Genomic DNA, 27,916 nt, shown 5'->3' with positions numbered 1-27,916 from the left:
CCCACAGGGCTGCACTATGAGTGGGCAGCAGTGAGGAAGAACAGAACCAAGGTGGGCATAGTTGTGGCACTGCAGATTGGGGTCAAATCAGCAGACATGTCTCAAGACCAGTGTACCTTAGGGTCCTGCAGCCCGGAAAACACTGTTTGGGGACAAAAAGTCACGTACCCCTTATACAATGAAAAGTCACGGTCTACTTGGGCTTGGGAGGGACAACATTACACTTTATGCCTACATGCCTAGCTGCAAGGCCTGCTGGGGGAGAAGGGTTGGAAAATTCTCCAGAAGCAAACTGGAGTTTGGGCCAGAAAAGGGCCAAGACAGAGGCCATGGGAAAGCCAGGCCAGAGGGGGCATGCAAACTGCAGACAGGACCTCAGATTTGGCCTCACAAGGTCCTGGGAACTGGACAGCTTGAAAATTTGAGGATAGGGATCTTAAGAGGTTTCAATGAGCTGTGAGTCCTCCAGGAGAATCTGGTCCACAAATGGGCAAGAAAGATGAGATTTGAGACTTGCAGGAATGAGGATGATGCAGCCCCCACCTCTATCCACTCCTTACTCAACAGATGAAGAAACTCATTGCCCAAGAGATTCACAGAAAAGGGGGCTGAGGGAGCTCCAGGAAGAGGCATGGGTGGCAGTAGAAGGGAGAGAGCTTCAGCTCCACCAGACCATGATGGGGGTAGGCACTTTAATGGTAAGGTAGGGAGTAATGAAGGCACCTTCCAAAGCTCTGGTTTTCAGGGTAGGAGCTGAGCTCATCACCCCTGATTTGCTGGGCCAACTAGGTGGAGGTCTGCATGTGCCTAGGAGCTTAAGATGCACAGCTGGTGTGTATCTAGGCTGACTCCATCATCCGGGCAGTGCTGGAGGCCAAGGCTCAAAGAGGACAGGCTGATTTCCTGACTTGCAAGGCAGAGGACAATCAGGGCAATCTCAGCCCCAATTCCAGCTTCACTTGAGGTTCCAGTCCACTGGCTTAATCTCCAGCCTCTATGCAGAAAACTTCCTGCCTGAGATGGGGACAGGGCTCTTAGTCCCATTTTCTATTGCTAAAACTGAATACCTGAAAGTATTCAGTTATACTGAATATTTGGTATAACTGAATACCTGAAAGAATACCTGAATACCTGGGTAACTTATAAAGAAAAGAATGTATTTCTTCCAGTTCTGGAGGCTGGGAAGTCCAAGAACAGGAAGCCACATCTGGTCACCTTCTGGTGAGGGCCTTGTGCTGTGTCATAACATGGCAGAAGGCATCACAGGGCAAGAGGGGTGCACTGAGAGCCAAACTGGCTTTTATAACATTAATCCATTAATCTGTTAACCCATTAATCCAGAGCCCTCATGACCCAATCATCCTTAAAGCCTCCACCTCTTAATATTGCTACATTGGAGATTAAGTTTCAACATGAGTTTTGGAGGGACAACCTACTCTTGCTCACCAGAGTTCATTCCTCTTCCTCTGCCTGCTTGGCCCACTTGGGGAATGAGGAGCTGCTCCAGACCCTCCTAGATACTGCCTTCCTGTGCCCACCATCGAGTCCTACAAACCTTGCCCTTTCAGCCTTCAATAAGGAAGACAGACATGAGGAGTTTCTTTCATGTCCCCAGGACACAGAAGTGGGTCATATTCCCCATGCAGTCTCTAAGAAAATGGTGAGTGAACTGGCCTCGGGGGGCTACATGGTATATAAGGAGAGCAGAGCCTCAGACAGATCAGGAAGGATTCCTATCTTGGTTCTATCCTATTCCAGACCTTAAGAAAGTTCCCTAATTTCTATGATTCTCCCATTTCTTGCTTATAAAATAAGCACCCTTGTAGGGTATAAAGATTAAACTGAGGCTATGTAGGTAACACCTGGCACCTTACCTGGTATATAGGTGGGGCCCACTGAATATTAATGTATTTACCTCTCAGCCTAGTGGGCTCACTATGCCTTTTCAGACCTGCTAGGACCTGAGCAAGGGCATCCTGGAGATGGGGGTGAACAACATTCATTCAACCAACATTTTCATAAAGTCCCTGTGCACTGATCACCCTGGACATCAACTTCACTTAAAGATTTTTCTTGAAAATAATTATTTTGATATTAAGATGAATATTCTGGGCCAGACGTGGTGGCTCACACGTGTAATCCCAGCACTTTGGGAGGCCAAGGTAGGTGGATCGTCTGTGGTCAGGACTTTGAGACCAGCCTGGCCAACATGATGAAACCCCATTTCTACTAAAAATACAAAAATTAGCCGGGCGTGGTGGCACAGGCCTGTAATCCCAGCTACTCGGGAGGCTGAGGCAGGAGAATCACTTGAACTTGGGAGGCAGAGTTTGCAGTGAACTGAGATCACATCACTGCACTCCAACCTGAGTGACAGAATGAGATTCTGTCTCAAAAAAAAAAAAAAGAAAAAAAAAGAAAGAAAAGAAAAAAAAAAGTATAAAGACGAAGTTCCTCTTGCCTAGCTGTTTCCTAATGATTTTACATTCTGCATTCAAATTAGAAATTTAAAGCAGAAAGTCAGAATGTCTTTCCATAGGATACAAGGCTAGAAAGCCAATACCTCATGCATATTGCTCTTTATCAGGCTGAATCAAATTCAGATTTATACTTAGTGTTACACAATCAGATGAAATTACTTTAGAGAGCCTGGGTGCAGTGGCTCACACCTGTAGTCCTAGCACTTTGGGAGGCCAAGGCAGGTGGATCACCTGAGGTTAGGAAATCGAGACCAGTCTGACCAATATGATGAAACCCCGTCTCGACTAAAAATACAAAAACTAGCCAGGCGTGGTGGTGCACGCCTGTAATCCCAGCTTGTCAGGAGGCTGAGACAACAGAATCACTTGAACCGGGGAGGCAGATGTTGCAGTGAGATGAGATCGCACCATTGCACTCCAGCCTGGGCAGCAAGAGGAAAACTCTGTCTCAAAAAAAAAAAAAAAAAAAAAAAAAAAAAGATTGCTGTAGAGGCAGAGTTATTTATTCACTGTACTTTACATATTGTTAAGGCTATCTTCTTATGAGTCAAAATCACACAAAAATTAGAAAAATTGCTAGTAAGATAAGGGAAAACAAAATTCAAAGCATTGGACTTCGGAGATCACATTATTCCCCCCAAACAATTTAATAACACAAGAAAGTAGCACCAGATGTGGAATTGTACTGTTAACGCATTCAACAAATAGTTCAATATTTACTGTTCTCCAGGCACCATTCTAGGCACTGGGAACTCAGAAGTAACCAAAATTAGCAAAACCTGCTCTCAGGAAGCTTTCATTCTAGTCTGAGGAGCAGACAGAATATTCCTGTTCAGTAATACAATTCTTAGTGTAGTAGTAGTGCTGTTTCTGCTGTTTTGTTTTCTTGCCATTTTTCTTGGGGAAAGAGAACGTTCTACCAATCCGCTTCTAAAGTTTGTGGTCATGTTTATGATTTCTTGCCATGCCCCTGCCAGGAGTAAGACAAACTGAATACCAGAACCTTTGGAGTCAAAGTAAACAAAGAACTGGAGAGCTACCTGCAGTGATTCTTCTAAGAACTTAGCTGATACAAAATGGTTCAGAGGTTCCTAGAGGAAGAACTTGAAGTGCCCCCGGGAACAAATGGGGTAGAGAACTGAGCCAGAAGAATAGGAGACCAGGAGCTGCCATAATGGGCTACTAGCATAAGCAGAAACAGGAGTGGGACTGACAGGGAGAAGCAAAGTTCAGTTCCATGTGAGGAAAAGCATTTCAAAAACTAGAGCCTCCCCCCAGTGGAATGGGCTGATGGAAGGGCAGTTCTCAGTCTCTGGGGGTGGGTAAACAGACATTTCATGGCTATGTGACCTTGGGCTAGTCCTGTAAGCCTCTGGGCATCCGTTTCCTTGGCTGTAAAACGGGGAATTCTTATATAATAGTACCTAGTTCATAGTGTTGTGGCTAAGATTAAATAATAGAAAGCATGTAAAATGTTGGAGCACTGCCTGACACAAAGTAACTTAGGCATTGAAAGCTGTCTAGATCAGATGATGCTTAAGAACGTACACTCTATGTTGATTTTGTAATGGATTTTATTTTAATTGGTATCAAAACAATATTATAGTCATATTTGGCAAGAAAATTAAAATCTGTAGTTGTGATCTTAACATAACAAAAACCAATCAGTCACAAAAACCAAACAGAACCTACAGTTCTCTATATGAGGATCCCTCTGAATGATGCTATCATATTTCTGATACGACTATAGTCCAACCCCAATACATGACCCCTGGCTGCTTTGGACACATGTGATCTCAGGACTCCTTGAAGGTGTGCCAGGCTACTGGGCAAAGACAGGCATCCAGCCATACCAGTGTCCAGTGTACACTGGGATCAGGGAACACCCTAAGGGAGGAATACCCCCCAGCCCAAACACACGCTCTCCAGCAGGACTGACTTGGCGAAAATCTTCATGATAGGAAGACCCCAGCATCGTGACAATGCTACCGAGAGCCCATTACTCTCCTGAACAGAGCAACAGTGCCAGCCTCAGCCCCAGGGCTGATGGACCCAGGTGTCAGTCTGAGGGCAGCAAAGGATGGAATCCCAACTCACTCATGACGGCTTCTGGGTTCTAAGGGCAGAGGGCAAATCCAAGCAGGTGTCCTCTTCCACCCCCTGTGAGAATGCCCCACAGGCAGCTACAAATCCCCAGGTGACCTGCTTATATCCTAGCCCCACTTCCCAGCCCTGACAGTTGGTAATTGTCCAAGGGTCAGAGAGGCAGGCAGTCAATCTGCTTATGTGTGCCCAGCAAGCCCTCTGGTCTCTGCCATCCCTACGTCAAGCTAGTGTGGCTCTGTTCACACCTGCTTTAGGATCAATGACCAGCCTTTAACTGTCAAGCCAATGTCCAGTCCCCAAGTTCTTTCTATCCCACTCTCCCACCGACCAGCTCTCTGGGCATGCTAGACTTGTCTGAACTCTCAGCAGATACGGAGCTCAGGCATATCCCCTCCCAATGCCCTCACCCCCACAACTTAAGAATGAAAATCTCAAACAACAATATCTTTTACACGTGCGGTGCTTAGCACTTTTCAATGCACTTTTCATATCCTGTATATATTGAGGATTTTTAGTTGCAAGCAAAAGTAACTACCTTTGGCTGTCATGTACAGCAAAGGAATTTATTTAAAAGATAGTGAGTAGGAAAAAAAAAAAGAAAAAAGAGGAAAAAAAGATAGCGAGTAGCTCATAAAATCTCTAGGAGGCTAGGAGAACCAGGCTTGGAAGCACACAGTCAGGAACAACGCCCCAAATCCCAACTCAGCACTAGTCTAAGAAGACATTATTGTGACCACCGAGGCTGGAATACTGTCCCCGACCCCCACCACAGACTGTAACCCCATGCTGGATGCTGCCCATAAAACTCTTGTCACTGGTAACTGAGATAATGCCCATTGAATCACTAAAAGCGCTGCTAAGCAAGCCCTGCCCCTTTGCTGTCTTTTGCTTCCAATTAAAAATTGATGAAGGGAGCCAATAGTGGGTATGGTTTGTCTGGCCAGAGAAGCCTGAGTCTCAGGCCAGTGCTCATGCCCTAGGTGCAAAGGAATATGGCTCCACCTCATGACACATGGAATTCCTCAAGCACAGAAAGGAGGCTCAGACGTCAGGCAACCAAAATGAGTGACACACATCTAACCCTGCATCTCACAGTCAATCATCACACCTACACGTGAAGTTGTCAGGATGATTCTTATTTCCTTTTCAGATAGGAGGAGTGGGACCAGGGCAGCTTCTCTACAAGCAGGTTGAAATAAAACAGGGAGAAAATCAAACTCCTGCTTTCAGGTTTCAAAAAAAAAAAAAATATATATATATATATATATATATATGTGTGTGTGTGTGTATATATATATATATATATATACACACACACACACACACACACACACACACTGTGGGAGTGTAGGATAAGAGGAACTAGGTTTGGCTGCAGGTCATATAAAGATCTCAGCATCTTAGCTTACCATAAGCTTCACATGAACCCAGCTGGAAAGGTTGCTGACTTGGCCACTGTGAAGACTTATGGCCAGGACAGGGTTCTGGCCTCTGGGCCTGCCAGACTTCACCTGGGGTTGAACATTCTGGTCTGGGTACATATTTGCTGAGATAGGCAGTTATGGTGGAGGAAGTTCTATAACACTTGGTGCATGGGCCCTGCTGTTCCTGAGGGCAGAACTGGGTCACATGAAAGCCACAGGGGTAGGCTGGGTACAGTGGCTCACACCTGTAATGCCAGCACTTTGGGAGGCTGAGGCAGGTGGGTGACCTGAGGTCAGAAGTTTGAGACCAGCCTGGCCAACATGGTGAAACCGTGTCTCTACTAAAAATACAAAAATTAGCCAGGCATGGTGGTGCACGCCTGTAATCCCAGCTACTTGGGAGGCTGAGGCGGGAGAATCACTTGAACCTAGGAGGCAGAGATTGCAGTGAGCAGAGATAGCACCACTGCACTCCAGCCTGGGCGACAGAGTGAGACTCCGTCTCAAAAAAAAAAAAAAAAAAAAAAAGAATGAAAGTCACAGGGGGAAAATGCCAGCTCAACACCTGAAGCGCAGGTCAAAAACTGGACAGGCTGTCCCATGAGGTGGCAAGGTCCTCATTACCAGGGATGTGTAAGCAGAGGACAGAAAGCCATCTGTCCGAAATTTTAGTTGAACTAGATGATGAACGCAGTCCCTTCCAACTCTAAGATGCTATGATAAGCTTCCGCTGTGTGCTAAATATTGGGCACCATCTACAAGGCAGGACATTGGCCCTCCAAGAGCCTCCTGGGGACCTACTGAACTAACCAATTACCAAAAAAAAAAAAAAAAAAAAAAAAAAAGAAAGAAAGAAAAAGAAAAGCAAAAAGGTGCATCCTTACTAGATATTAATTACACGTAAAAATAAAAGGAAGGATCATTTTATACTCTACATTAGTAAAACCTGAAAGTAATGCCTAATGTTGGTAAGGCTGCAATAAAGCTGAAACATTCATTCATATTGGTGTTTAGGTAAAATGGGTACTACCATTTTTAAAAGCAATGTAGCGTGCGGTGGCTCACACCTGTAATCCCAGCACTTTGGGAGGCTGAGGTGGGCAGATCACCTGAGGTCAGGAGTTTGAGACCAGCCTGGCTAACATGGTGAAACCCCATCTCTACTAAAAATACAAAAATTAGCCGGGTGTGGTAGCACGCGCCTGTAATCCCAGTTGCTCAGGAGGCTGAGGAAGGAGAATCATTTAAACCCAGGAGGCAGAGGCTGCCGTGAGCTGAGATCATGCCACTGCACTCCAGCCTGGGCAACAGAGCGAGACTCCATCTCAAAAAAATAAAAAAATAAAAGCAATGTGGCAGATGGTATAAAAAAAAACAAAACCATATTTAATCCTACAACCCAAAAACTGCTTGGGAACTCACCTTAAGAATGATTTGTAAAAGGTAATTGCTATAAACTTGAAGATATTCATTACATTATTATTAATAGACAAAAAGTCCTAACTAGGGGAGAAGTTAAGTGTGGTATGGTAGATGATAGAATACTGGGCCATCATTACAAATGGTGTTTATAAAGAACCACTGTTTCTGAAAGGCAAATCCTGCATCTTGTTCACCACTATAGTCCCAGCACTGTCTAGAACATAGAAACGTTTCATTAAATATTTATTGAATGAATAAATGGACAACTGAACAAATGAATCCAAGCAAAGGAAAATGCTTATTATATGTTATATATTTTCTAAAAGAACCAAAAATTATTCCTAAGCTATGATTTCCAGAATATGAAAGATTATATACACATATGTCCTAGATGTGGACTATAATATGGAAAACTTAAAAAATTAAAAATAGGTCAGGCTTGGTGGCTCACGCCTGTAATCCCAGCATTTTGGGAGGTAAAGGTGGGTGGATCACTTGAGATCAGGAGTTCGAGAGCAGTCTGGCCCAAACGGTGAAACCTGTTTCTACTCAAAATACAAAAGTTAGCTGGGTGCGGTGGTGGGCACCTGTAGTCCCAGCTCCTCGGGAGCTATGATTGCACAAGAACCGCTTGAACCCAGGAGGTGGAGGTTGCCGTGAGCCAAGATAGACTGCTGCACTCCAGCCTGGGCAACAGAGGGAGACTCTGTCTCAAAAAAAAAAAAAAAAAAAGAAAAAAAAGAAAAGTTAGGTTTATGTATTAGGGAGGATATGCTGTTATTCTTATTCATTCAAAGCATTTTGCTGAGTACTTATTACGTACCAGATACTGTTCTACATGCTGAGTATAGCAGTGAACAAAATAGACAAAGTGTCTACCCTGATGGAGAGCTTATTCTACTGGGTCACTGGAGAGTTGAGAGTGGGTATACACAGACAAAAAAAAAAAAAAGAAAAAGAGAGAGAGAGAGAATGTATATGTCACATGGTGATAAGTGCTATTGACAAAAAAAAAAAAAAAAAAAAAAAATACCAGGCAAGGGTGATAGTAAGTGTCAAGAGAGAAAAGGGTGCCATTTTATAGGACGACCATGAGCATATTTAGGGAAAGAGCTTCCAAGCGAAGAAAACAGCAAGTACAAAGGCTACAAAGCTGCTGAGGCCACAGTGTTTGGTACAATCAAAGAAGATTAAGGTACTGGAGCAGAGAGTCTACGGGAGGGGTCAATGAGGCTACAGGAGTCAAAGTTCATGCTCTATAGCCTACCATAAGGACTTTAGGGTTTGCTCTCAATGACACAGAAAAGCCTCTAAGAGCAGAGGTGTGACATGATCTGACTTGGGTTTTAAAACAGTCACTCCTCTTGTAAAAATATTTTATGAAAGTTTAGGATAAAAAAGAAGAATTTTAAACATTGGCCAGATTATCATAACATTCATGAACTGATTCACAAAATATATTTTGAGCTGCCCCCAACCCCACTTCGAGGGGCTGGAATGCAGGCCTATTTCAAGATTACAAAGACATATCAACCATACGAAAATGTTTTAATATAACATTCTTTTTTTCAAAGATAGGGATTGCTCAAAGCAATTAACTGATTTTGTCCTTTTTTCTTTAGACATTACGGAGATTGTTTTTCTTAATTAACATTTAGATGCACGTTTCATATTCTATACCAAGTCCTGTAATTGCAAACTGAGCTCCTGCTTGGGAAATCCTAAAGTTGGCTGCTTATTTGACTTGTCTTAAATATCCCACGCACAGCACTTTGGCAACATCACTCACAATCCGGCATTATTGATAGGAGACCCTTGTGGGAAGTCTAAATGTGCTGGCAAGATTATTTGAAAAACTAATAAAATCCTTGTAATCCCTTTCAAGGATGCAGAGAGGAATATGGCTGCATTTCAAATTTGTGGCATTTCAAAGGCATGAATTAAGCTCTAAGCTCTACATTTGGAAAAAAATAAATCAACACAAGTTCTCTAATTTATGTTCTAAACTGAGAAAACAAATCGTTGCTAAGAAATAAAATTTGCAAAAAATATTCAAATTTGTTTCCGAAACACATTTTCTAGTTAATATGCACATACTTAAATCTACAAACTATACCAAAACATAAATTACAGGAATCACTACTGTTGAACTTGGTTGATACAACTTCACCATGAAATCTGGAGTCACTTCTTCGTTTGGTTAATTTTATTCTGATAGTCTGCCTTTTAGGGATGTATAAAACTGATCATGTGTATTGATTTTGACACAAGACTTCTGTGAAAATGTATGAGAGGCCAGACGTGGTGGCTCACGCCTGTAATCTCAGCACTTTGGGAAGGCGAGGCAGGTGGATCACCTGAGGTCAGGAGTTCGAGACCAGCCTGGCCAACATGGTGATTCCCTGTCTCTACTAAAAATACAAAAATTCCATATGAACTTTAAAGCAGTTTTTTCCAATTCTGTGAAGAAACTCATTGGTAGCTTGATGGGGATGGCATTGAATCTATAAATAACCTTGGGCAGTATGGCCATTTTCACGATATTGATTCTTCCTATCCATGGGCATGGTATGTTCTTCCATTTGTTTGTGTCCTCTTTTATTTCACTGAGCAGTGGTTTGTAGTTCTCCTATTAATTCAAGATGGATTAGAGACTTAAATGTTAGACCTAATACCATAAAAACCCTAGAAGAAAACCTAGGTAGTACCATTCAGGACATAGGTATGGGCAAAGACTTCATGTCTAAAACACCAAAAGCAACGGCAGCAAAAGCCAAAATTGACAAATGGGATCTAATTAAACTAAAGAGCTTCTGCACAGCAAAAGGAACTACCATCAGAGTGAACAGGGAACCTACAGAATGGGAGAAAATTTTTGCAATCTACTCATCTGACAAAGGGCTAATATCCAGAACCTACAAAGAACTCAAACAAATTTACAAGAAAAAAACAAACAACCCCATCAAAAAGTGGGCAAAGGATATGAACAGACATTTCTCAAAAGAAGACATTCATACAGCCAACAGACACATGAAAAAACGCTCATCATCACTGGCCATCAGAGAAATGCAAATCAAAACCACAATGAGATACCATCTCACACCAGTTAGAATGGCAATCATTAAAAAGTCAGGAAACAACAGGTGCTGGAGAGGATGTGGAGAAATAGGAACACTTTTACACTGTTGGTGGGACTGTAAACTAGTTCAACCATTATGGAAAACAGTATGCCGATTCCTCAAGGATCTAGAACTAGATGTACCATATGACCCAGCCATCCCATTACTGGGTATATACCCAAAGGATTATAAATCATGCTGCTATAAAGACACATGCACACGTATGTTTATTGCGGCACTATTCACAATAGCAAAGACTTGGAATCACCCAAATGTCCATCAGTGACAGACTGGATTAAGAAAATGTGGCACATATACACCATGGAATACTATGCAGCCATAAAAAAGGATGAGTTTGTGTCCTTTGTAGGGACATGGATGCAGCTAGAAACCATCATTCTTAGCAAACTATCACAAGAACAGAAAACCAAACACCACATGTTCTCACTCATAGGTGGGAACTGAACAATGAGATCACTTGGACTCGGGAAGGGGAACATCACACACCGGGGCCTATCATGGGGAGGGGGGTGGGGGGAGGGATTGCACTGCGAGTTATACCTGATGTAAATTACGAGTTGATGGGTGCTGATGAGTTGATGGGTGCAGCACACCAACATGGCACAAGTATACCTATGTAACAAACCTGCACATTATGCACATGTACCCTAGAACTTAAAGTATAATAATAATAATAAATTTTTTAAAAATACAAAAATTAGCCAGGCATGGTGGCACACGCCTGTAATCCCAGCTGCTTGGGAGGCTGAGGTGGGAGGATTGCTTGAACCCAGGAGGCAGAGGCTGCAGTGAGCTGAGATCGTACCACTGCACTCCAGCCTGGGTGACAGAGCGAGACCCCATCTCAAAAAAAAAAAAAAAAAAAAAAAAAAAAAAAAAAGAAAGAAAGAAAGAAAACAAAGTGTATGAGAAAGCTCATTGCCTCGCTTCCTCCTCACCCCACCTATCCCGGGCAAGAGGGCTTCTTCTTAGCACCCAATATCTTGGTTTGTGTGAATCTCATGTCAGAGGGCTCTGTACTCCATCTCTCCACCTTGCCATCATCAAACACGCCACTCACTGTACATTGGCATGGAGCTACCAGGGTTCCTGTCTCCTTCAAACTGGTCATCTTTCCAGGAGACTTGCCAATAACCCATATAACAAACTTGCCTTTCTCTCTGTCCACCCCAGCCACCCTGCCCCCTCATTCCTGCCCAGAGCTCCTCCATCTCTGACCAGCATTGTTTGCCCTCCCTGCTCTTCCCTGCCACCCACAGCATCTGTCCTCTCACTCCACCAAGAACCTCACTACCTGCATCTGCCCTATCCATCCAGGCTTCACCTTCCTCTTAGTGGACCACCATTTCCACCTCTCTTGTCAGTATCTCCAAGTCCCTTGCTTTCTTGTTTCCCTTGTCCAGCAAAGCCCAGTCTGGACCAGCCTCACCAAAGCTATCTCAGGGCCGACAAGATGCTGGAGAAAGCCCACAACCGCATGGATTAGTGCTTCCACACCCATGGTCTCCAACTTCAGCAGGCCCCCACCACTACCCTGCAGCCTCTGTGGATTGCCATTAGCTTTCCCTCCTGTTTTCCACAGCAGCCATCTTGAATCTTTTCTTCTTTCTCCAAGTTTCCCACCCCACTCCACCTCCTCACACTGAGCACATATCCTTGCTTCCAGCATTGGAGAAGAAGTAATGGCCATGGAATATGAACTCCCTCAATTTCCAGAGCCCACCTCTCAACTACCTAACTACATGTTTATTATCGTTAGATGTTCTAATTTCTCCCAACTCAAAACAAAATTGTTCCTCAACCTATATTCCTTCTGGTTTTCTCTCTGCTCCCTTTCCAAAGCAATCCATTCCCCCCAGTTGTCTACATGTACTCCCATTCACAGAGACTTCTGTCCCTGCTACTCCCCTACACCCACTCTCTCCCAGGTCACCAGTGACCTTTTTGTTGCTAATTTGGTATTAGTTTTTTCAGACCTTGGCTTATCTGAAGGTACCACGCCACCCCACTTCCTCCCTGTGGCTTCTGTGGCACCCCACCCTATGATTTTCTTCCAGTCTCTCTGACTGGTCCCACCTTTTCCTCTGGGCTCCTCTTTCTCTACTTGTTCCCTAAATGTTGGCATTTCCCAAGAAATTTTGTTCTTTTATTTGACCCTCTCTACTGAAGGATTTCATTAATTCCCATGGGTTCAATTATGATCTATATGGTGATAATTTGATAATTTATGACTATCCCTTAACCAGATCCCTCTCATAAGCTCCGAACCACCTCCTAGACACCTTGTTTGGACATACTATACCCAATTCAAACTTATCTACTCCTCTTCCTGCCTAAACTTGCTCCTTTACTGTATCACATCTCAGGGGACAGCACTCCCATCCATCCCCCTAGTTACCCGGGGCAGACACCTGAGCATCGTCTTTGACTTTTACCAGTTTCCTCCATGCCCTCAGCTCTCGTTCACAAAGTCCTCAAATATTTACCTTCTTAATATCTCTTTGATGAGCTACTTTAAAAAGATGGGAAATTTGATGAACTATTAATACTTAAAAAACAAACAAACAAACAAATAAAAAAATATCTCTCAGATCTACCCCCTCTTTTCCACTCACCATGCTGGATCACCGCAGCACGTTCCCGATCCACATCCCAGCCTCATCTTCTCCTGGCCGTTCTCCAAACAGCCCCTCGACTTTTTCAAAATGCACATCTCCTTAAAAACCTTCATTAGCTTTAGAATAAAATTATATTCTCAGCCTAGAATACTAAGTTCTTCAGGATCCAGCCCTGGTCAATCACTCTAACCTCTCAGTGTCTGAGATTCAGCATTCTAGTTAATCTCCTCTACTTACTGAGAAGACCCATGGAACTTCACTGAGATCTTTTCTTCCCCAAGAAGAAGGGAGAAGGCCAGCACAGTGTTCCCCTGGAACCTTTCACAGCTCTAGCTTCAAAGCACTTAGAATTCCATTCATTCCTTTAGGTTCTGTGCCCTAAAACCACCCCTTAAAAATGACAAAACAAATATATTGAGCATTTTCTCATATGAGTCAGGCCTTTCATCTCATTTAACCCTCACAATTCTGAAGAACACATCATTTTAATTTCACAAATGAGAAAACTGAGACCCAGAACAATTAAATACTAAATAACCTAATCAAAGTCATACAATTAGTAAGAGAGAGAAGGGGGATTCAAACTCAGATTACCCAAGAAATTATCCCCTGTTTATTCATAGTCAAACCAATTTCTGGTAATCCAAGAATAATGTGAAAACAGACTAACATTTGGTAAGTGCTTAATATTTATAAAGTACTTTACATAAGGAATCTCATTTATCCCTTATGACATTTTCAAATAAACAGACTGCAAATCCAAGAAGGTAGTTTAGGCAAGGTCACACAGCTAGTAAGTAGCTTTGAATTTCCCTACCTCTACGCTTAAAAAAAAATTTCTTTTTTTTTTAAAAAGACCAGCCCAAGCTGGTCTCAAATCCCTGGCCTCAAGCAATCCTCCTGCCTTGGCCTGTCAAACTGCTGAAATTACAGGTGTGAGCCACTGCACCCAGTCCCACCTCCATCCTTATTAGCTGCTACCTAACACCAATAAATAGCATTTTACAACTGAAGAAACAGCTCCAGCCCAGGGTCACACATCTAATCAGAGGCAAAGTCAGGATTAGGATCCAGGTTTCCTAACTCTACTTGGCTGGGCAGTTGCTGTTATAGTCTCTGAGTGCTGACAGAATTGTGGAACCCTGACTTTTTCCTATTTATAACAATTTGCCAAAACTGAAATTGGATTCCAGTGGTAGATGGATGGTGGTGCACTACTTCTGAAGGGGTAAACTGACCTCCAAAGGGTTTCAGCTCTGGCTCCAGGTGGACTTTTTTAGTATCCCTCTGCAATACTCGGGTGATACTCTGCTGATGCCCACCTGGTGGCATGGTCCTCCCCTGATCCACTTTTCCAACAGCTTCTGCTCTCACTGCATCCACTGAACGAGGCACTCTGCTTTAGCACACGTCCCATTTCCCCCTGCCTCTTTACCATTTTCTCTTCAGTAATAAGTCCCCATCTGTTCAACCAGCTCCAGTTGCCTTCCCTGATGGTTTGGCCAGGATCAAAGCCCCTCTGCCATGCCTCTTAAAGTCCTGTTGGTTCTTCCCTAAATGCCATCTGTTTTACTCACTCCCCCACCTTAGCCTTCCCTTCCTGGATGTTACTAACTCAAGGATGACAGAGCTGCTTTCTCTCAGGCTCTCTCTCTTTGGTTTGAATTAGGTTCAGAGTAAAAGTCCCCTTGGTCATTTCCTTGTTGTCCACAAGTTAATTATTCTCATATATTAAGGCATTCTCCCCAGAATGTATCGGCTGACATACACAAAAAAAATCTGGAGAAGGTGATAAAATGAAATGTGTAGATTAACTAGGCCATCTAGCCAACAACAGAATGTTTAGTGGAGAAATATTCAGGAAAGATGCTACCTAGAATGAAGCCTAAGATGCTGAGCAGACGGTAGAAAGAAGAGCAGGAGGCCAGGCATGGTAGCTCACGCCTGTAATGTCAGCACTTTGGGAGACTGAGGTGGGCCTGGGAGGCAGAGGCTGCAGTGAGCTGAGATCACACCATTGCACTCCAGCCTGGGCAACAAGAGCAAAACTCCATCAAAAGAAAAGAAACAAAATAAAAGAAAATAAAAGAAACAGCAGGAATCTTAGGACGTCTTTGCTTTATAACTGACAGGGCAGATCTTTCTCAGAAAAGGAGTGGGAGGTAGGGCATTTAGGCACAGAAAGGAGTAGGGCCAATAGCTAGAAATAGTGGAACATGAAAAACTGATGACATTTCAGGGAGAACTGACAGCAATAATAGGCATGGGTCTATCAGTCTCTAGCATCAAAGGATTAAAAGGGTACTCAAAGCATTCAGGTAAAATCCCAACCCACTGTACAAATGAAATAAACATTTCTTCAAGGGGGCGGCATCCCTCTGATCGAACACTTCTAGCAATGAGAAATGCCCAAGTTTAGGAAATCAGAATTTTGGAGGTGTATATGAATGAGGTTCCTTTATTTTCTTTTTTAAAATTTTATTCTTTGTTTCTTTCTTTTTTTTTTTTTTTTTTTTTTTTGAGACAGGGTCTCACTCTGTTACCCAGGCTGGAGTGCAGTGGTGCAATCTCAGCTCACTGCAACCTCCGCCTCCAGGGGTTCAAGCGATTCTCCTGCCTCAGCCTCCTGAATAGCTGGGATTACAGGAACGCGCCACCATGCCTGACTAATTTTCGTAGTTTTAGTAGAGTCAGGGTTTCACCATGTTGGCCAGACTGGTCTTGAACTCCTGGCCTTAGGTGATCGGCCCGCCTCAGCCTTCCAAAGTGCTGGGATTACAGGTGTGAGCCACCACGCCTGGCCCAATTCATTTTCAATTCAACAAATATCTATATTTATATCTAAATAGCTAGTGAGTGCCTACTACGTGCCAGATACTAGACACTGGACTGTAAGTATGAATAGTATAGACATGGCCCCTCCCCTGTGGATCTTATAATGAGGAAGACGAGTACATAAACATGCAAGTAGAACAGGGGAAGTAGAGGGTGCTGCTCAAACACAGGGTGGGGCACTCAACAGAGAGCCCAGCATCTAGATGTCTTCACAAAACAGGCGGTGTCTAGGTTGGGGCTTGCCGAGGAGTTAGCTGAGGGCAGGGTGGAGGGACCCAAGGGAGTAGGAGACTTCTCAGCTTCCAAAGAAGTTAAGAGTGTTGCAAAAAGGTGGAGTCCAGATCTCGAAGGGGAGAGTGGGCTTAAGTCCCGGGGCATGGGAAGCGCCCTCCATCTGCTGCGTTAGGGGAGATGCTGCGGTATCCGGTAGTGGTGTGAAGGAGGCCAGGACCTGCGATGGGAAGACGGAGACGGGAAGGCCCTGGTAGCCCAAGGGATGACCAAAAGTGAAGCGCTCCTCTATGACAAGATTGAGACAAAAATAAAGGAATAAAGTTCTGAATGCGGTGGGAGAGTCTCCTCCGTCCTCCCTCACCTTTGCTGGGCAGGAACCAAAGCGGCTTGCCCTCGGTTTGCCCCATCACTGACGGGTGTGGTGGGGGCACAGCTCTTCGCCCTTCTTCTCAGATAGGAAAACTGAGGCCCCGGGTCCTGAAGCAGAAATCAAGGTTTTCTCCTCGAAATGGCCTCCCAAGAGGCTGCCCGGGGTCTCACACGATCCTTCGAGGGTCCTGCGGCCTGCCCCACTTCTCTGCCAGCCATCCTCGCCTGGTCGTCTTTGCTATGGAAACGGTCCTCCCGCCCTGCTCCGCGCCTCCGTGTCTTCAGTGCACCCTGGGAAATGCAGTCCCTCTCTGTTTGCCTGCCCGCGGCGTGAGCCCACTCCGCGTCCTTAAAGAACTATAAGTCCCAGAAGGCTGTGTGAAACTCCACCGGTCTCTGGGGGATGTGGTCTTGAAGGAGAGACCCGGTAACCAGCGGGCGGGGCCGGAGGGAGAGGGGACGACGCCCCCAATGGGCAGACTCCTGGGCGGGGTCCGGGTCACCATTGGCTACGGCGGCGCGAAGGAGGCGGGGTCAGAGGAATGAAGCGCGGAGCTGTTCGCCGCTCCAGGTGCTGAGTCTGAGGGAGGCTCCGGACCCGAGAGCCACGAGAGCAGCCGCCGCTGCAGCCGCCGCCAGATCTGCGGCCGGGAGCCCGGGCTGAGGAGCCGGGAGGAGCAGGGTGCGCTGCCGGGCGCTGACCGCCCTCCCGCCCGCCGTCAGAGGTCGGTGCTGCTGAATTCGCTTTTGTTTTCTTGGGGAGGGGGCGAACCGAGGCGTGAGGGGCTCGGGGAGTTGACGGGACGTGTTCTCGCTGCTCTCAGGACCGTGGGTCCCGGACAGCCATAGACTGACTAGGGGCCTCCTGTGGCCCGGCGCCGGAGGTCGGAGCAGCTTGGGTTAGTTTTTGTTTTATCGTGGAGAAGGCTTTTGAGTATGAGGGTCGAGGGCTGGGGGACACCACCCCCAATCTCTCCTGGGAGAGCGAGGAGGCTTGGACCCTCCTTCCCACTGTGCCTGGCGACCGGACTGCTCGGATTACTGAGGACGGGAGGAGGGGGTGTTGTGGGATGAGGGGACTGGAGGCAGGGGGACCCCTCCCCGCAACACTTCGGCTGCTCGAGGTTACAAAGGAGTCTGGTGGTGATGGATGAGATCGCGGACCGCTATCCCCAGCCCAGACCCTCCCAGGGTTATTAAAGAAAGGCGTCTTGGGATGCCGGGAAGACCCTTGCCCAGACCCCTTCCTCCACACTCGCCCCCTCCCTATCCCCCCTCCTCCCCAGGCCCTAGGGTTTTGTAAAGAGGAGGATCGAGGATGTGGACGAGACAGAGGACTCTTACTCCTTCCACTTGGACCCTCCTAGGTTATTGGTGAGGGGTGGAATTGGGATGTGGCAGGGAAAGGCTGGGAGACCCCTCCCCATGCTGCTCGGAGTCGCGGGTGGAGGAAAGCACTGACTCTCGGAATCCCCCGCGCTTGGGCCCGCGCCTAGGGTTGGGTGGCCTGGGTGTGGGAGGTGGTGTAGGGGGATGTAAGAGGAGACGAGGGACCCCTCCCCATCTCTCCCCACCCGGGCCTCATCTCCCAGGCCCTCCCTACCTGGATCCAGGCCTGGGGCTCTAAGTCGAGACGACCCTCACTAGCCCACCACGCCCCGGGGACTGAGCCTCTGGCACCTCAGCTGGGGCCCAACCCCAGATGGGCATGTGCAGAGCGGGACGGGGCGGATCTCCTCTCAAGCACTCAAGAGCTCCAGGTAAATGCCACCCCCAACCTCGTGCCCGCGAATCTTTGGGGGCTGCTCCGCTCCGATGCAGGGCGCACCCCAAACCGAGGCTCGGGGACCTGCTTCTAGGACCCGTGGTGGCTGTTCCCAGGCACGGGGCTTTCGCGCTCGGCCCAGGCATCCTCGAGAGGACAAAGCGGCGGTCGCTGCACTGGCAGGCCTGCGCCGCGGGCTGGGCGGGGGGCGCGGCCTCGGAGGGGGGGCTTCGGGCGCGGCGCGGGCAGCTTCCACAGAAACGTGCTGGGAGCGGGGCGGGAGACAAAGCGCACGGGCTTCTAGCGGGCCAGCGCGAGCCGGGATGGAAAATCCCGAGGGAGGAGGCGGCTGAGCCGGGGCAGGGCACTATGCCCCACATCTTTCTCTTTTCCCATACCCCCTACCCTAAGGCCAGCCAGGCACCCAGGATTCTGTGCACACGATGGTAAACAGGGCCCCTTCGGGGGCCGGTACGGGGGGCGTTCAGGACCTGTGACCTGTGACCACTAGGACAGGGACAGGTGAGGGCTCCACCTTGAGCAAGGGGCCTGGAGTTCACGGGGCATGAGTGGACCAGGATCCAGAGGGACATCCTGACTGGACCCTCCCACGCCCCATCAGCCATGTTAGGTCAAATTTGGTTCTGGGGTGGGGATGTGTTTAAATGTGTGAGGGTTTGCATGGATGATGGTGTGGGTCAGAGTGTGGATGTGAATGTGTGACCGGTTGAATGTACCCATGTGTGTTTCAGTCTTCATGTGTGTGACATGGCCAGAGCTTGTGCTTCTGGCTGTGTGTGTGTGTGTGTGTGTGTGTGTGTATGTAGGTGAACCACTTACTCATTTACTGCTGGACTTGGATGTTGTGGGGGTGGGGAGCAGGGTAGTCACATCTTCAACTCTCAAGCCACAGCAATGGCCTAGGGTCTGAGCGGATGCCCTCAGGGTGAAGGCAGCTTCAGGCTGCTTTGTGCCTAGCCTGCCTGGCCTGCGTAAGGCCCAGTAAGTGGGGAGTTCACAAGTATGTGGAGACTTCTTCAGCCCTTCTGAGGTCTCAGGTCTGACCCTAACATACTCACCAGTGCCCTGTCCTTCCCATTTTATCAGAAGCTTTATCCTACTGCAATAGGCTGCTCCAAAGACCAGAATTCTGCCCCCTCACCACCACCATGTGCTTCCAAGTGAGGCTTAGCAGGGGACTCATCAACAGAGTCACTTATGATGTGGGTGCAAGACTACGTGGCAAGACAACTTTTGCCGCTTTGGCCTCCATGTCTGGAAGGGCATGGCAATGATGTTGCTGGTCAGTCACAGGTGGTGTCTCAGAAATACTAGGTACACTCAGACAAAAAACAAGGGTAACACAGACGTACACTACAAGGTGATACCCCTAGAGGATGAGCATGGCCCTCCCAAACTTGCCCTCCCCAATAAGTTACCCTGATCTCACAGCGCTTGTATAGCAAAGGTACTGTGCAGCTTTGAGATAATCTTCACAGAGATCTACTTCCCATAGGATGAGAGACCAGATGATGGCCAGCAGAACAGCAGAAAGAGCAGGTACCACACAATGTAGCCACCATCTATCTAACCCAGGCTGCCTGGTCCAGTTCCCACAAGTATCCACTCCCAGTGTCCACAGCGACCTCTGCTGGAAAGAGGTTAAACCAGACACAATTTGGCAACTAACACTCCCCCACGGTGTAGAGGCTCAGAGTGGGTGTGAGCGTTGTTAGGTAAAATCACAAACCTTTTTACTGGGGGGCTCCCTCCTACCTTCAGAGTGTCAAGTTGATGTTCTTGTCTGAAGTTCTTTCAAGTTAGTTCAAGCCACGGAATTGCTGCTGTCTTCAGCAATGGAAATGTTTAAAGAGGGCTTCAAGTTTCTGACCAGTGGAAGGTGGGCATCAAACCCATTTATAAGGATAATGCATGGAAAACACTTACCAAGGTCAAAGAGGTTTAGGCATCTCCTGTCTCTCCCTCTACCTCTACTACTCTCTTCTCCTCTTTTCCTGTTCCACATTTATCCTCTTCTTTCCCTCATTATTAAATTAGTCAATAACATTTTTCAAAAGTAAACCCTCTTTTCCTCAAAAACAATGTAGCCCAGAAAATGAAGGCATCTGGAGGCTATTATCAAATGCAAAAAGCTGCAAATACGGCTCTTCCAGGCCTAATGACAGAAGTGGGGGAGAGAGATGAGACATGCTCAATCCTAAATGCCCATCTGGTGACATGCGTCTCTTCTCCTGGAGTCACTCTGAAGGAATTTCACACAGTTACAAAATCTTAAGAGCTCCTCAAAGGAAAGAAGGTATTTTAATACCTGGTATTGTTCCTACTTTGGCATCCATGTGATTTGCATTGAACTATGTGACTCAGTATCATAAAGTAAAAATAGGACTTTAATCTCTTCCTTGCCTGTTTGGAAGGTGACTGCATATGGTGTGTTGTGTTCTGCATTGGAGAGTGAAAAGCTAAATTGCCTCATAAATTGAACCACCTGCTTATCCTGATTAGAATGGTGCTTAACATCACCTACAGGCAATAACGTTATTTTATGTTTCTTTTAATTTATACCTGAATCTTTGTCTTGTAAAACATTTCCTCATGCTCATACATTATTACTTTCACTTGAAGTTAATCAAGAATGTTTAATCCTTGTACTGAAGCCAAACAAATTAAATATCAGCAGATTCAGGAAGATGTGGGTGGTGTTTCTGTTCTTTTTGGGCTCAAAAAAAAATTTGGAGTTCATAGAAAAGAAGGAAAAGGCCCTAAGATTTGGTAAATCTTGTGAGCATTTCTGAAAGGCTCCTTAGAAATTTCCAGAAGGGCTGGTCATGTTGAAGAATCTGAACATGCATGCAAGTGGCAGCATGCATGCTGGAAATGAGACTGCAGCCCTGGCTTTCCTAAATCACTGCACTAATGCAGCCTTTGGAAAATTTCCCAAGACCCTCCTGTTCCCTGGGGCAGCCGGCTCGATCGCTGTGGAGTAGAGCTGTCCAAGGTTCTGGAGTGCTGGCCTCACCCACCTGGTGGGAAGGGAGGACTTCAGGGTGTGGACTAGAAGCAAGAGCTGAGGGCCATGGCCTCCGAGAGGATTCCCCCAAAGCTGATTACAGAATGGAATAGGAGGAAACAGAGCTGTGGAGGGTATTACTGAATTACTTCGAATGAACTCATCAGCAATCCCTGTTTAAAGAATTATGAGCTAATAAGAGGAGACATTTTCTGACTCAGGCTCTTCACATGTAAGAATGTATTTAATCCTCACAGTCCTATGAGGTAGGTGGTGGCATAATTCCCACTTTCAAGGTGAGGAAACAAAGCTTTGAGGGCTTTCCCAGGGTTGCACAGAAAGGGAAGAGTTTAGGTTCCATCCTGGATCTCAAACTCTGGAAGTTCCTCCTTACCACTGTTTTTCCCTATTGCTATTATAGAAATAAAATTGAACTATTGGATTGTCCTATGTAAGGTTATAACCAAATGCCAGAGGAATAGGATTGGGGGCCAACTAGGATTTAGACACAAATCAGTCTTTTCAAGTTCAGCAAGGATAGTGCCACCTACTTTACATCTTATCCAGGTTTGTTAACTGAACTTGTTTACCAAAGAATGGGGAGAGGGCAGTATAATGACCCTCATGACCAATAGCCCAGGGGTTTCTTTCCAGCGTGGAAAATTTTCATAGGAAGCCAAGCGTAGATGGCAACAAAGTGTTGTCATTGTTTTTCCTTTTTAAGAAAGGAAGGAAAATTTAAAAAAATGAGGAAGCTGTTATTATTTGACAAAGAGTACACATAGAGCCAAAGAAATAGAGCTTATCTTTATTTCCTAGCATCCTGTTACAAAGCTGAAGACACTCTTATTGTTAAGAGATTCCTTCCACCTATTCCCACTCTCAGATTTTCATAGCAAAGCCTCTAACACCTAAATAAAATTTTCACTGTGTGGGCCTCAGCCAATCTCAGGGAAGCATTACATTCCTGTCCTTATGCCACCCAACCAAAGCTCTACCTCCATATGTGGCTGCAAGACTCTAGAAGGTGGGAAGGTTTGGGGTTTGGTGAATTTCAGACCACAAGTCTGGTCCTCCTAAAGTGGCAGTTCCAACTGCTCCAATCTTGCAACATACACAGGGACTGGTTTCTGAGAACTCCCATTTCAGTTTGGGTGTCTAAAGAGGGTAGAAAGGAATGAACTTACATTTTTTCTCCTCTCCCAGGGCCTCAGTCTGTACAACACTCAGATAGGGGGTTAGCCTTTTAAGAAAAATGCTTCATATCCAGCTGAGTCTCCATTACATTTTGAGTGATTTCTTCCCCTTCCAAGTTGGGGCTTTGCAGAGCTCTGATGAAAGGAGCAAAGGCTGCTACTGCTTCTTCCGAGGGCACTTGGAAGCCAAGGACCCGGCACCCCGTCTGGGTCTGCTCTGACTCATATGACTGCAGACAGATTTGATTGTTTTCTTATTTAGAGTCATTAATTAACTCTCCTCAGCATCAGAACAGCATGTAATAAGAAGGAGACCATTTGCGGGGGTCTCTAGGCAGCCATGCCTAGGGCTGAGTACCATCTCCTTTGCACACAGGATCAGGAAATGGTTTCTAATCCTGGCTATAACCCTTCAGAAATCTTAGATTGTTAAGATTTTAGGCCAATATGAGAAAGTGCAATTAATTGCTAAGGCGGTTATGATCATTCTGGCAAAAACTGGGAGGCCTAGGAGTCCCTCAAAGGAGGACTGGATTTCCATTCATTCAAGAGACGTTTCTTGTGCCTACAGAAATGTGTCAGGCACAGAGCTGGGCACAGGGAACACAACCACAATGTGGGATAAGTCCTTTCTTACAGAAATCTTGAATGGAACAAGGAAACAGGCACAGAAACCCTGAAAGAATGTGTACTCTAAGCAGAAAGAACTTTAGAAATGGGAAGAATCTTAATAATCATAAACCATCATGTATTTTTTAACATGAGGAAAGAGAGTGAGGGAAGTTGAGGGTTGCTCTGGCCACAGCCCTGGTTAGTGGTTCTAAGATGGGGCTTAGAACCCAGATTTTTTAATGCCTAAAGCATGTTCTTTCCACTGTCCTAAACTGTTGCTCTGTTCATTTAATTATACAAAGGGCACATTTCCATTAATATAGGCTTCTTTGATCCAATACCAATGCAAAACCCAATTTTAAAGTTGAAATAGCCCAGGCACAGTTGCTCATGCCTATAATCCCAACACTTTGGGAGGCTGAGGCGGGAGGCTTGCTTGGGGCCAAGACTTCAAGACTAGCCTGGGTAACATAGTGAGACCCTGTCTCTATAAAAAATGAAAACATTAGCTAGGCATGGTGGTGAATGCTTGTAGTCCCAACTACTTGGGAGGCTGAGATGGGAGGGTTGCTTGAGCCTGAGAGTTCAAGGCTGCAATGAGCTATGACTATACCACCACATCCTAGCCTGGGCAACAGAGCAAGATTCTAAAATTTTTTTTAATTTAAAAATGTTAAAAATAAAGTTGAAATAGAAACAAATAATAAAAAAATAGGAAAAGTAGAATGTCCTTCTATATATCTGTTGTCCAATATGGGGCCATAAGCACTTGAAATATATCTAGCAGCAATTAAGATGTGCTGTAAGTATAAAACATACACCAGCTTTCAAAAAATTAGTATAAAAAATAATGTAAAATGTTGCATTAGTAATGGTAATATTGATTACAGGTTACAATAATATTTTAGATATATTAAGTAAAATATATTTAAATTAATTTCACCTGTTTCTTTTTACTTTTGTAATGTAGCCACTAGAAAATTTATATTATATATGTGGCTTGCATTTATAACTCATATTATATTTCTACTGGGCAGTGTTGTTCTAGACTGCTTCCATTTAGGAGGATATTTTCTTTATAAACTGAGGCATTTAGCAAAGTAGGTCTGCAATCAATTAGCCTGGAATTTGAATCCTGGCTCTGCTATTTGGGCTGTGTAACCTTAAGCAAGTTGTGCGTTTGTTTCCTCACCTGTAGAATGAGGTGATAATAAAGCCTGCCTCCTAGATTTCGAGCTAAATCACTTAGAACAGTGACTGACAGGTCCAGAGTGAGTGTTCACTTAATATTAACTATTGTTATTACTATTGGAGGAAGCTTATGAAGTGTTACAAGATAAGGGCTGGGAGGCCGAGACAGGTGGATCACGAGGTCAGGAGATCGAGACCATTCTGGCTAACACGGTGAAACCCCGTCTCTACTAAAAAATACAAAAAACTAGCCGGGTGAGGTGGTGGGTGCCTGTAGTCCCAGCTACTCGGGAGGCTGAGGCAGGAGAATGGCGTAAACCCGGGAGGCGGAGCTTGCAGTGAGCTGAGATCTGGCCACTGCACTCCATCCTGGGTGACACAGCAAGACTCCGTCTCAAAAAAAAAAAAAAAAAAAAAAAGATAAGGGCAACAGGAAGGAGAGCAAGCAGACAATTTTCAGATAAATCAAGCTAAAGATTTATTACTAGTTAAAACGTGATTGAAAACACTTGCTAAGTATGTGGCCCCTATTTTCTGACAGATAATGATGTTGAGGAAAGATTTCAAGCCATTTACATAAGCATACAATGAATAAACAAATTAGCTAACTGCATTATGCACAGGTCTTGACTTCAGCTAATGAGTTGAGGAAGAGGATGATTGTACCAGATGACTCAAGAGCTCTAAGTCTCTTGGACTCCCAGATTCCTCAGGGAATGACAACCTTGTGCTCTGGGAGAAAAATTCTGGACAGGAATCAGACATACCCAAGGTCAAAGCTACTCTGCCACTTACTGGGCTTGGTCAAGACACTGAGTCTCAGTCTTCTCTTTTGTAAAATGGAAGTAGTATCAACTCTCTCGCAGGTTGTAGTGAGGATTAAATTACATAATACAAATAAAACATCAGGTACATAGTAGGCACTCAACAAATGATAGCTGTGACTAAATGGGATTTCAGGTATTCTTTAATAGAGAACTTTAATTCTTTAATATAGAATTTATATTAAATATAGAATTATATTTGTTCTTTAATATAGAATGTTCTTTAATGTTCTTTAATATAGAATTTGCAGTTCAAGCCAAGCACAGTGGCTCATGCCTATAATCCCAGCACTTTGAGAGGTCGAAGCGAATGGATTTCTTTAGTCCAGGAGTTCAAGACCAGCCTGGGCAACATGGTGAAACCCTGTCTCTACTAAAAATACAAAAAATTAGCCAGGCACGGTGTGTGCACCTGTAGTCCCAGCTACTAAGGAGGAGGCTGAGGTGGGAGGATCACCTGAGCATGAAAGGTAGAGGCTGCAGTGAGCCAACATTGCACCACTGTACTCCAGCCTGGGCTACTGGAATGAGACCATTTCAAAAAAACAATGAAAAACAAGAGAGAGAATTTGCTGTTCAGAATCTTCAGAGCCTTTCCTACAACTCTACCGTGTCATTCCCTATCCTTATTCAGTCCCTGAGGAGATTGAATGGACAGTTTCACCTGATTAAGTGTGTCTACACCAAAACGTAGGATCTCAGGAACTTTGGGCACACTCTACACAATCTTTCATGTTCTTCTCTGTCTGATTAATGCACATGAGGCTCTTTCCTGGGATAATGAAGCAAGTAGCAAAATGGGCATTGTTCTCTATCATGTTTACTCTGAAGTTCTGACCTCAGTGTTTAGAGCACTTTACATGTAGCTTTGCTTTAAAAAAGAGATAACATAAATATGGAAACCAGAGCCCAGAGCCATTTCTCCCGACCCCTAGGGCAGACCATGGGTCCATTCACTGCGTAGCTCTGAGGGAACACATATTGTTGCTGTTCTCAACCATTGCCTCTTCTTCCAAAAGTTTGCCTTCTGGAGGAAGACGGCCGAAGACATATGTATTAAGCTCAGTGAAGGCTTATGTTAACAGAGCATGTTGAACTGTAAAGAAAATACTCAGATTAGTCCTATAGGAAAAGTGAGGATCCCTTCAAATGTTTTAGCAGGAGAGCAACACAGTTTCTTGACTCAAAGAGCGGTGGGTGAATTGAGGTGGAGGGAGGCTCACCTCTGGTTCTGTTGAGAGGCCCCTGACTTCCAGGTACCAAGTACCAGTGATAAGTTATCTGGGGATAGTCTGGAGTTAATATGCACATTTTCCTACTTATTCTTTCTTTTGTTCATTCAACAAATGCCAAATGATGGATAGCTACAGTGGGGTGTTTTGAGAACCTTCCCCAGGAGGAGACCAAGGTCTGGCTGGGGAGAGGAGAGACGCTCATATGCAGATTGAACCAAGAAACAGGGGCTGGAGTAACCATAGGAGGCCTGATTAAGGCTATGGCAGTGGAAAAGCTATGGATGCCAACCAAACTTGAGTCTGAATCACACTTTTACCACCAAATGTGTGGCCTTGGGCAAGTGCTTTAACCTTTCCAAACTTCCTCTTTCTCCTCTGGGGCAATAAAACTAACTTTTCCTGGGCTGCCATGGAAATTACATGGCAATATATATGAAAATGGTTAGAGACAATACTAACCCTCGTTCAAGTGTTTACAGTGGGTCAGGCATTGTGCTCAGCAACACATATGTGTAAAAGAATACCATTATTATCCCTACTTTATAGCTGAGGAAAGCAATGCTCAGGGACTTTAAGTAACTTGCTCAAGGTCATGCAGATAGTAAGAGGACCAGGACCCTAACCCAGGCAATCTGACTGCAGAGCCTGTTCTTAACCCCTGAGATCACTGCTTCTCTGGTTCAAGATCAGCAAGAACCCAATAACTATTATTTTGAAGGAGAGAGAGGTGATTTGTGGGTCAGCTTGTGGAGAAGTCTTATGCTTGGTCTTCAAGCATGGGTACAATATGGAGAATCTCTGAGGGGTGAGTGGGATGGGGAAGGAAGGCAAGGGAAAGTTGTGATCAAATGAACAGGGGTAGGAATGAGAATGCTATGTTCTGGGAGCACTGAAACGGAGAAGTTTCCACATGAAATAGATGTTTGGAAGGAAGAGTTGAGAAAGCCTTGAATGTCAGACTAACAAGTGTTAGAGAATCAAAAAAGTTCATAGGCAAAGAAAGAGATATGAAATCTGAAGCCTTCAGTTTGAGGCATCTCACTGAATCTGGGTAATTTGTGGCAGTGTTGAGTGTGCTCACCAAGTATCTGAAAGCCAGAGCTTCTGGAGGGTATTGCCAGGTAGCACCACAGTCGAGCATTCCTACCAGTACTATTTAGTTTTCAAAGAATTTACATGGTCTTTTCTCTCATTTGGTCTTCACAAAAGCCCTGGGCAGGTGAAGGGTAGCAGGTCTGCCACAAGGATTCCTGCCTGTGTCAAGTTGCAGGCAGGAAAGTCTGCCACGAAGCACAGATGCCAAGAACAGCTGCAGTGCCCAAACCTAAGCACAAAGCTTAGAAGAGGCTTTCTCTGTGAGGGAAGAGAGAAGATTTGCTCCCTGTGCTCTGGGAGGCAGGAAATAGTATCCTTTGGTTCATGATTCCCAGTGACACC

The 27,916-nt window shown here is 45.3% G+C and overlaps 2 protein-coding genes across 13 annotated transcripts in view; one reads left to right on the top strand and one right to left on the bottom strand.

The window, feature by feature from the left end:
• Positions 1 to 13,537, bottom strand: part of ZFP90 (ZFP90 zinc finger protein) — a 122,856-nt gene extending 109,319 nt beyond the window's left edge. The window contains exon 1 of one of the 2 annotated variants that reach the window (XM_077984442.1): positions 13,188 to 13,537. The gene's annotated coding sequence lies outside the window, so the exon portion shown is untranslated. The remainder of the gene's footprint in view (positions 1 to 13,187) is intronic. The other variant, XM_077984433.1, reaches the window with a different exon arrangement.
• Positions 13,538 to 17,201: 3,664 nt separating this feature from the next.
• Positions 17,202 to 27,916, top strand: part of SMPD3 (sphingomyelin phosphodiesterase 3) — a 92,081-nt gene continuing 81,366 nt past the window's right edge. For 10 of the 11 annotated variants that reach the window (XM_077984350.1, XM_077984353.1, XM_015126462.3 and 7 more), the window contains exon 1: positions 17,202 to 17,353. The gene's annotated coding sequence lies outside the window, so the exon portion shown is untranslated. Of the gene's footprint in view, positions 17,407 to 27,916 lie in introns of all 11 variants that reach the window. The other variant, XM_077984352.1, reaches the window with a different exon arrangement.

The sequence above is a fragment of the Macaca mulatta genome, chromosome 20 (genome assembly GCF_049350105.2).
Source record: "Macaca mulatta isolate MMU2019108-1 chromosome 20, T2T-MMU8v2.0, whole genome shotgun sequence".
Classification (NCBI taxonomy): domain Eukaryota; kingdom Metazoa; phylum Chordata; class Mammalia; order Primates; family Cercopithecidae; genus Macaca; species Macaca mulatta.
The sequence above is the reverse complement of the archived record's forward strand: the minus strand, read 5'-3'. Positions and strand labels throughout refer to the sequence as shown.